This window comes from Leucopleurus acutus (assembly GCF_964270905.1).
Source record: "Leucopleurus acutus genome assembly, chromosome: 20".
Taxonomy (NCBI): Eukaryota; Metazoa; Chordata; class Mammalia; order Artiodactyla; family Delphinidae; genus Leucopleurus; species Leucopleurus acutus.
Genome location: NC_139162.1, coordinates 21,491,272 through 21,501,231, shown reverse-complemented (window position 1 = coordinate 21,501,231; position 9,960 = coordinate 21,491,272). Strand labels below are relative to the sequence as shown.

General features: G+C 38.6%; 1 pseudogene across 1 annotated transcript; it reads right to left on the bottom strand.

Moving 5' to 3' along the window:
• Window positions 1–1,048: 1,048 nt before the first annotated feature.
• LOC309976288 (small nuclear ribonucleoprotein Sm D2-like) lies at window positions 1,049–9,485 on the bottom strand (annotated as a pseudogene). Its single transcript has 2 exons — window positions 9,339–9,485; window positions 1,049–1,560 (listed from the first exon to the last, which is right to left on the bottom strand). The product of its transcript is annotated as a small nuclear ribonucleoprotein Sm D2-like (transcript).
• Window positions 9,486–9,960: the final 475 nt, after the last annotated feature.

Genomic DNA, 9,960 nt, shown 5'->3' with positions numbered 1-9,960 from the left:
CCTTCATATCATTGGTTTTTTAAGACTCCATGCTTCTGTCTCAGATCATCTGTCATCTTGGTTATCATGTGATCATTTCTATGGGCCTCATTACTTCCTGTCTCCACAGCTAAAAGATAAATCCTATGGAAGCAGGAACACATCACTCTTGTTTCCCACCTGCCCTCACTTTGCCTGCGGCAGGACCTGGCACAAGTAACAGATAAAATAATAGGAGAATAAACATGAGTGTGCAAGTGAAGGAAGTGAAAGGGGAGAGGAGACAGAAATGTGGTAGAAAGAAGTGATGCTGGGATTTGATGCACATCTTCTATAACCAAGTTCAGAGCTTTTCCCTTTATTGCACCAGACTCCTTCCTGCCCTCCTCTTTCCTTCCATCTTTTTCACTTTGTTTAGAATATAATTTTAAAGTATAATTATAAATAATTATAAAATATAATTTAAAAATATAATTCAAATCATTATGTGGTTGGATGTTGGACTTGCTTTCAGAAGGTCTAGGGGAAGCTTTTCTTATCTGTGGACTTGACACTTTCACCAACACTATTAAACACAGACAGTGGAGACGCTGACCTTGGGCACTGCAATCATCAGCTCACTTTTAGTGGAGCCCAAATTAGGCACAACTGGGGAATGAAGGTGATCAGTTTGCCAACAGCTGATGTCAGCCAGCTTGATGAGATTAGCACATCTACAACACTGCAACATGTGTGGGTACAGGTGCCTTTAACCAATAGCACTCTTTGCATCTAAATCTCCTTCAGTCATGAGTCATCTTGACCCTCCCCTAGGTTCAGGTGCCAGTCTTTTAATTTTTGGTTTCTGGACCAAGCACTCTTTATAGACTATTGAAAATAAAATTACCTTCATCAGTGAGTCTTGCTCAAGGGACATCCTTTTATACCAGCATTTTCTCTGTGTCTTGTTATTGACATGGACCAGTCTGGATGGTAGACACCATCCTGGTTCAGCCATTACCGTTGTTATCAGGGGCCCAGATTCTTCTGGAGGCTTATATTATTACCTGGGACATGGTTGGAAGGAACCTCAGAGACAAAAGTCATCATCCTTCCTCTCTACTTTTTTTTTTTTTTTAAGAAAAACACATGACTTTATTATTCCCAGCACAAAGGGCAGGTCTTTGCAAAATGAGGGGGCAAGTTCTGATGGCAGGGAGGAGGCCCCTACTTGCCGGCAATGAGCAGGCTCCACAGGACCACAGTGGCTGAGTCCCCGTGCAGGAACATTTTTGAGATGTAGTGGTCCTTGTTGACTGGCTTGGACTTCTTCTTGCCCTTGCCGCTCTTGGGTCCACATCTTCTTCACGTTCTCCAGCACCATGTTGCAATGCTTGTCGAAGGCTTTCACACGGCCCAGGAGCTTTTTGTTGTTGCGGCAGTTGATGAGCACTTGGGTGTTGTTCTTGACCGACTGGGTGAGCACGGAGAGTGGCCCTGTGTTAAACTCCTCCTCCTCCCACTTCTGCAGCTCCTGTGGTGTCACATCTCACTCTGGGGCTTGTCGAGGAGGCTCGTGGTGGTGGTGGTGGTGGCCACGCTCTCAAGTCACTACCGTCTCCTCTGCGTTGCTTTGGCCTTCCACAGAGAGCCCTCCCCACTTTTTAATAAATGATTGAACTAAGGCCCAGAGAGCAGAAATAATTTGACTAAGGCTTCACATTGTGATACATTGTGACAGTTAGATTTAGATCCAGGTATCCTTGACCTGAGTGCTAAGTACAACTCTGGGGAGATACCAACATTTTTTCTTTCTTTTTTCCTTCCGTCCTTTCTCTCTCTCTCTGTTGCTTTTATTTTTGTTTTGTTTCGTTTTAATACATTGTAGGAACTGGGACAAACCCAAGTAGCAAGGCAGTTTCCATGAAATATCCAGGCCCTCATTATGCATTCCACTGAGTCTCCTCCTACCTCTCACTCTTCCATTAAGTCAACAAGAAAGGGAAGAGGCTGCTTCTTCCCTCTTCCTATTTTTACCACCAGATTTAAGCTCGGAGTCTGTAAAATACCCATCCCACCATACCCCCACCACATAAACACATATGTCTTGATTTAGACTAAGTCTTGATATCAACTGAATAGCCCACTAAATACATGCACACACAGAATGGAGCCTGTTTAAATCTTATTACCATTCATTTTAATGTAAATTTAGTGATCACTAAAGGGCTGCCGCAAAGGCAATGACTCTGCTCCCCTGGTGCAACTCCCCTCCCCAAACATCTTGGAAAAATAAACAGAAAGAAACAAGATCCACATCTTTCATGTCTGTTAACTTTGCAACATGTGCTAACCAAGTAGGTTACTGTAATAGGAGACTGTTATAATTAAGCCCTTTTCTCCCCATACCATGCTGGAGTTGAGAGTCTACTGGGAGCAATAAGAAAGTTCTGTTCTACTGAACGTTTTGACATTGTCTTTTGAAATTTGCAGCTATAGGGTATAAAACCTTTTTTATTTGGGTTGTGGGAGACTGTAAACCATACAAACAATCACACGTGAACTGGAAATACAATATTAAATGTTAAACAAAGGGTATATTTTCTCCTAATTCCAATGAAGCTGTATTTTTCTAATGGAGTCCCATGATTCAAACATATTTAAATTGGGGAAAAAAAAAAAAAAACCTTCAATCTTCCAGTCAGTTATAAAACCATTGTGTGCACAGAAACTTTATAACAGCATGGGAGTTTATAATCCCCCAGCAAGAGGATTAGAAATTTGCAATGAGAGCAGTCCTTAATCTTGCACTTACATAACTGCACGTTTCTTAGATTTAAATTGTACAAATCAAAAAAAATGAAGATCATTTTGTTCTTTTCTAAAGGGTACTCATAGATAAATGATGACTGGTTAGAGCCTATTGAACGTTTGAACCATTTGTAGAATATAATTTATTCATACCAAATACATCGGAAAAGTAACTCTAGTGTTAAATTACAACGTGAAGAAATTAAAAGGCAGAAATGAGCCATTGAGTTTAAATGGATGCTCTGAGGTTTGTAGAAAATGTCAAAAGAGTTCAAATGTTCATAATGTGAAAGTAAATATTTGGGCATACTGTAGGAAGGCTTTATCCTGATGTAAGATAATACAGTTCTTCATGAAATATGTTATAAAGAGAAGACTGTTTAGTCTAGCTCATTTAATTTCCATGTGTTTTATTAATAAACAATTATACCAAAAAGGTACATTCTTGCTCCCCATCTTCCTCATTCAAGTCTGTCTAGTTCTCCCATAAAGTTCATTCCTGAGTGAGTCAAACCAACTATAATTTTCCTTTTTCTTACTGATTTTTCTTCATTTATCAGAAAATTTGCTGGATCAGTAAAACCTCTGTGAGGACTTGAGGGTAGGAGACTGATAATGGTACTTGGTCCATAGGATGTAGAAATAGCTAAGTCCTGTAGTCATCTGGCCATAATGCCTCCGCAACATGTGAGGGGAGATACAGATACAAAGAAGTCAAAGGCAGGTAAAATATTGCTTTACACATGGCTGGCTTTCGCCTTAAACTTGGGAGGCTGAGCTGGGTTACATGGAGAATTCTCTTGCTATGGTTTGATATTTTAAATGGTACTTTTCTTTAAACTTAACTTGCATCTTGGAACTTACCACTTTAGTAAATCTAAAATAACAATATTAAACTACAAAAAGAACCAAAAAATACTAAAACAAAATGAATGCATAGAGCCAAAGAATAGAATAAAAGACGAGTGTTTAACCCTGAAGGGAATAATGAATATGCCCATAATTCTATCCGTGTATTTACCTAATATCCACATTGCCACCTATTAAATGTCCAGGAATCTAAACAGCAGGGTCAGTACACTTCTTCCTTAACTGATGCAGAATAAAGATAAGCAGGCTATATCCAGGGCCTTGAGGGCAATGTTTTCTTAAACAGGACACCAGATGCTCTAACCATATAGGCCAAAAACAAAAGAAAACCTTGTTATCCACCTAGATGGGTGGGTGGAGGCTGAGGGAAGACAAGTATATGTAGTAAAGCATTAATATTTGAGGAATCTGGGTAGCATGTAACCAGTAAGATTTTTTTCTTCAGTAGTTTGAAATGCATATATCTAATCTAACAAATGACTTATTTACAGTATATAAAGAATGCCTACAAGTCAATAAGAAAAAAGCAAAGAATATTTTTAAATGTCAAAACATATGAACAGATACTCAAATTCACTAGTAATCAAAGAAGCAAAGTTAAAACAACAGTGAATAACACAACACACCCAAAACAATAGGAAAGAAAAAGAGAGAGGGAGAGTGGGAGAGAGGTGAAGGGAGGGAGAGAAAGAAGCAAGGAAGGAAGAAAAGGAGGAAAGAGGAAGAAAAATGAATAGATAATAGCAAGTATTGACACAGATTTGGATTAACCAGGAATGTAATATGGTACGATCACTTTGAAAAACTGCATGGCTGAACGTCTCATACCTTATTACCCTGAAGTTCTACCATAAGCAACTTGACCCTTATGTACTATAAGAATATCCACGTGTTTACCAAAATACATGTACAAAATATATATTTTCAAAAATGTTCACAGAAACACTACTTTTAATAGTAAAAAGCTGAAAATAATCTAAATGTCCATCTTCAATACAGTAGATAAATAAATTATGCTGTATCCACATAATGGTTAAAAATATGTATTTTTTAAAATACTTATTTGGCTGCACCAGGTCTTTAGTTGTGGCACGCAGAATCTTTAGTTGTGGTATGCAGGATCTTTTCTTTTTCTTTCTTTCTTTTTTTTTTAGTTGCGGCATGCAGGCTCTTAGTTGTGTCATGAGGGGTCTAGTTCCCTGACCAAGGATCGAACCCAGGCCCCCTGCATTGGGAGCATGGAGTCTTAACCACTGCACCACCAGGGAAGTCCCTGTATTACACTATATTTAACTTCAGCTACACAACACAAGATGAATGAATCTTACAAAGATTGAGCAAAAGTGGTTCAAGCACCAAAGAGTAGATACAATATGGTGCCATTCATATAAAGTTCAAAAATAAGCAAAACTAATCTATTTGATGCCCCAGTAGGGGCTAATATTGATCTTGGACAGGGAGGATATCAATTGAAAGGGGGTAAAAAAGAGGCATTTGTGGAGAGAGGATGCTGAAGATTTTGTTTCTTGATCTTGATAATGAGCCAGTGGTGCATATTTTATAAAAATTCACTGACCTTTATGATTAGTGCAATTTTCTGCATTATATACTTATATTTCATTGAAATAGACCTTAAAAATAGAATTAAAGATTGTTACAAAGGCCCTTTTCACCCAGGAGAGTATTTCTTGAATTTAGGTGTTTGGTGGATTATTTTAGAAAAGGAAAGGAAAAATATTTCCTTTAGGAAAAATATTTCTATTTAAAATAAAGATCCAAGGACTCACTCTGTCCAGAAAACCAGTGTGAATAATATTTAGTCCAAGAATATAATATTCTAAGTGTATTAAACCCACTTTCAGGAAATTCCCTTGTGGTCCAGTGGTTAGGATTTGGCACTTTTATTGCCATGGGCCTGAATTCGATCCCTGGTCGGGGAACTAAGACCCCACAAGCCACACGTCACAGCCAAAAAACAAACAACCAACCACCTGTTTTCAACTACTGTAACCACAGCAAATGAGAAATTTTATCATCCTAAATTGTAAAATGAATTCTTTAGATTACTAATTTTTTTTTTTTTCTTAATCTTATGAATCTCATGGTCCCCAGTTTGAGAAGCACTAAATGTTGCAGTCAGGACAGACTAGGATCTTTCCTTGCTTTCCTGTGGAAACTAAAAAACCTCAAGATGTTAAAATAACAAGTTTTATTTCTCATTCAGAACTCATGTTCATCACAGGTCACCTGACTCTGCTCTATATCCTATTCTAAGACCTGGGTCATTAGAGGAGCCACCAGTGCTGCTGGTTGCTTTGGCAGAAGAAAAGAGAGTGTGTGGTGGATCACATACCACTTTTTAATGTTTTCCTCTGAAGAAGTGATACCCATCAGTACTGCTTACATTTCACTCTCCAAAACAAGTCAAACAGCCATACCTACCACCAGCGAGGGGGGAACCTACAATCCTAACCTTTGCCTGGAAGAAAACTGCAGTTGTTGGGGAACCGCACTGAGTTTTCAATTAGTTCTCACATCTATAAATGTAATCTGAGTACTTTAACAGTGATGTGATCAAATGACACCAGGAACACATCCCAGACACATGTAGGTCAACTGCAATCACTTACTACTAAGGTCCCAGTGCTTGGCAGAGTGCCTGACTTATGGCTTTGCTCCCTGAATATTTGTTGAGTGAATGAAGACAACTGAGTGTATAATCAATTCTGTGCAAAGGCTATAAGTACCAGAAAAAGATACAAAAGAAAAAAAAGAGGTAACCTTTGGAAAAAAGAGGTAACCTGAGAAAGCATTCATCATAGAGGAAAACAGCAGAAAAGCAGGAAGGAGGGTCAAAGACAAGGAAGTGGAGAAGTACCTGATGGGCAGATTCAAATGTCTATAATGACCAAGTATATATTGTAAATGAGCAAAAAAGCCAGAAATAGGGCAATAGGGAGGAATAGGGACTGGGGCAAACAAGAAAATTCCTTCCTCATGTACACATTTCAGCCATTTACTTAGTTCTAACTAATTATTGCCATGCAGAAATATGAACCCACTGTTTCCAGACCTTTCCAGTTTTCTTAGAGTATTTCCAAAGTTTTAGCTTTTTCAGCAAAATATCCCAATTTGCAAACACCAAATAGGTCAAACAAAACACTTCTACTCATCAGATTTAGACTGTGGGCTGTTGATGTGTAACTATCTCACTCTTGTTACAAATGAAATTTAGGGAATGGTGATTGTGGAAAACAGTGATTACAGTGGAGCTGAAGGTTGAAATCTGGTTGTGGAGGACTTCATATGAAAAGCCTTAACTATTTTCTTCTGCAGTTTACAGAGAGGTTAATAAAATATTTACGTGGCTTGAAAACTTATGTAAAAATTGATTTTAATTATTCTAAAATTTACCCTGGTTTCAAAAGTTTCCAAGCAGTCATTGTTGCTTCTCTATTGGACAAAGAAAAAGATTGTTTTCTTGGTATTGCTGATTTTGTGGGATAATATTTCAAGGGTATAGACAATAAAAACTGGACTGTGCACAAGTGTTTTGTTGGTGGTGGTTGTTGCTGTTGTTAAAATACTCAAAACTATTTGGCTTTCATCATGATCCAACATTTATTGAGCAAATGTATAGCAAGAAGTTTCAGCCTAAGTTAAGCAGATACAGTTAGGTCAAAATGTTCCCATAACCTAAACATTTCAGAACCAACACTCCCCCCCAAAAAAAACAGAATGACTCTCATTAAGTATTTAATTTAATTATTTTCCAGTGCTTGGGGCTACTAGTGCCTGAGCACATAGTTCTTCTTAATTTCATCAGCAGGCATTTATGAGTCCCTGCTGAGGGTGGATATGGAAGAAATATAAACTTTAAGGTATTTTTCTTTCTTATTAAGATAAAATGCAAAACAATTCATTGTAATGTTCAGAGTCAAAATAGAGCAATCTTTTGTAGCTGCTTCTGGGGTGCATTTGTCACCTTCCCCCATTCAACAGAAGAAGGCATTAGTCCAAATTTCTAAAACTAAAATTCATTTAGGACACATACTTTAATTTGAACACACAGTCAAACATTTCTAGGATATTAACTCCTCGGTTCTAATGAGAGCTCAAATTGACCACTTAAGCCTAAATTCAGAATTCATTTCTGTTGGTTCCGTATTTTCCATCATCTCCACTAAGAGTCGAAGATGTTGAAAATGCTAGAAAGAAGTCAGCAAGGAGAGAAATCTAATTTTCTGTGCAGGACTCATATAGTCTGAACAGAATAGTGCATTCCTGTCCAATTGCACACATCTGGAGTTTCATTTGACTGGAAAAGCACATCCTGACTAGGAATGGAGGGTCCAACCCTAATGTCTCCTTCTCAACTTTTAAGACTCTCAACAGCCTGCAAGGCACTTAGCCAGGCAAGGGCAAATCCCTTTTCCAGCACAGAATCTGTGGAAATTACACCTGCAGAAAAATTCAGAAAAACCTTACTCTGAGAAACAAGGAGGGAGGAGGGATACTAATCACAAATGGCGTGATAGTACCCTGGAGTGATCAGCATTTACTTAATTCAACAGTCTACTCACATCCAGATGTTCCACACACATGTTCAGTGTGGTTTAATGAGCATGGATAGATGTGCCCCATGGATAAGAAGATGAGACAGAATAAACCACTGAAGGGCAGTATTTTCCTCAAAAAATCCTACCTATCCTGTCCTTGCAGAGAGTAGAAAAATCAGAAGAATGCTCCTGATATGTGCTTCATTATGTTCCCAGTTCATCTGGGTTCTGAGATCAGACTGAAGCGGATGGAAACCCAGCTTCATCATGCATTATTTTAAGTGACATTGTGTGAATCACTTAACTGTACCTTAATTTCCCCATCAGTAAAAAGGGATTGTAATAGTGCCTGCTCCGTGTGATAGTGTTTATTAAGTGCATCACATAATACTTGATACAAAATAAGAACTCAATAACTGCTGTCATTATCATTGTTTTAATAGTTGTTGGTGGTATTGTTAACATTATTTTTTTTTCTATTTCCAGAATAGGGACCGATTCACCATAACTGTGAATTAAATTAAACTTGGGGATTTCCCTAAATGTTTATACTTTCCCTCTTTTTGTTCAAATAATAGAGCCTTGTTTATTCCAACTTTCAGATATTCACACAACTAAAGGAGGCCATTCCAGGTCCTTCTGGTTTCTATAGGTTTTAGGACATTGCTTCTGTAAGGTATAAATGTTCATGCACGTGTGCACGCGCGCGCACACACACACACACACACACACACACACACACAGAGCTGTAGACCATGGCTCTTTTTGTACCCAGTCGTTCGTGCATTCATTCCACAAATGTATATTTGTATACAATAGCTCTGTACTATATCTCAAGATTGCCTTGGCCGCAATCTATAGCATCTATAAGAATTAAAATTTTTATATATCTTAGATGCAGGTTGTGTGTGGGGGGGGGGGTCAAGGGACATTAAGGGGACATAATTTTTTATAAGATTGTTTATTTTTCAGCTGGGGAACTGTGACAAAGCAAAATTAAGTGAGTGGTGTGAAGGCGTTTGAAAGTTTGCCTTCAGGGCAGAACCTCAGGCTTTTCAGCAGGAGCTTTCTGCAAACAGCCACCTTCCCCAAACATCACTCCCTCTGATCATCCCAACACCCTGGCTGTCAGTTCACTACTTTTGCTTTGTGCCAGTGGTCTGGTCCAGGTTTAGCCATGAATCGCCATGTAGCTTGATGATGGGCCACTAGTCTTTCCTCAGGCTTTACTCCTGCCACACTGATTGGCATCTGGTCTCCTTCCTGAGATTTTGACCGACAACCCATTCCTGAGTGAAGCTTCAAACGTTTCTCTCAAGCAGCATAAGAGCTCACCTCAGCCCCACTTACCTTCATGGGCTGTTTTCTCTTCACACAAGTAATTGCAAATCAGGGACCACTTTGCCGTTATGGGTCTTCAGATCTGTGTATATGAAAATCCTCTATTGGACAGCAAGAAGCTCTGATTCCTCCTACTTTGTTGCTCCTCCTCCCCTCTGTAAATCACCCTAGAACAATTTGGATCTCTAATTAAAGGAATTATATTATTCCACAGTTACTGGCCTACTGGATGCACTAGCCTCCTCTGGAGCTTACGTCCAGAATGCTGTTAGCTAATTTAGTGTCTCAACAGTTAATTGATCAAATTCCACGAATTTTCATTTTCCATAACTCACTTTTATTCAGGGGTGATGCCTTTTTTAAAATGTGATGTGATTATCATTTAACATTTGTTATTCAAACCATTTACAAAGAATTGTTT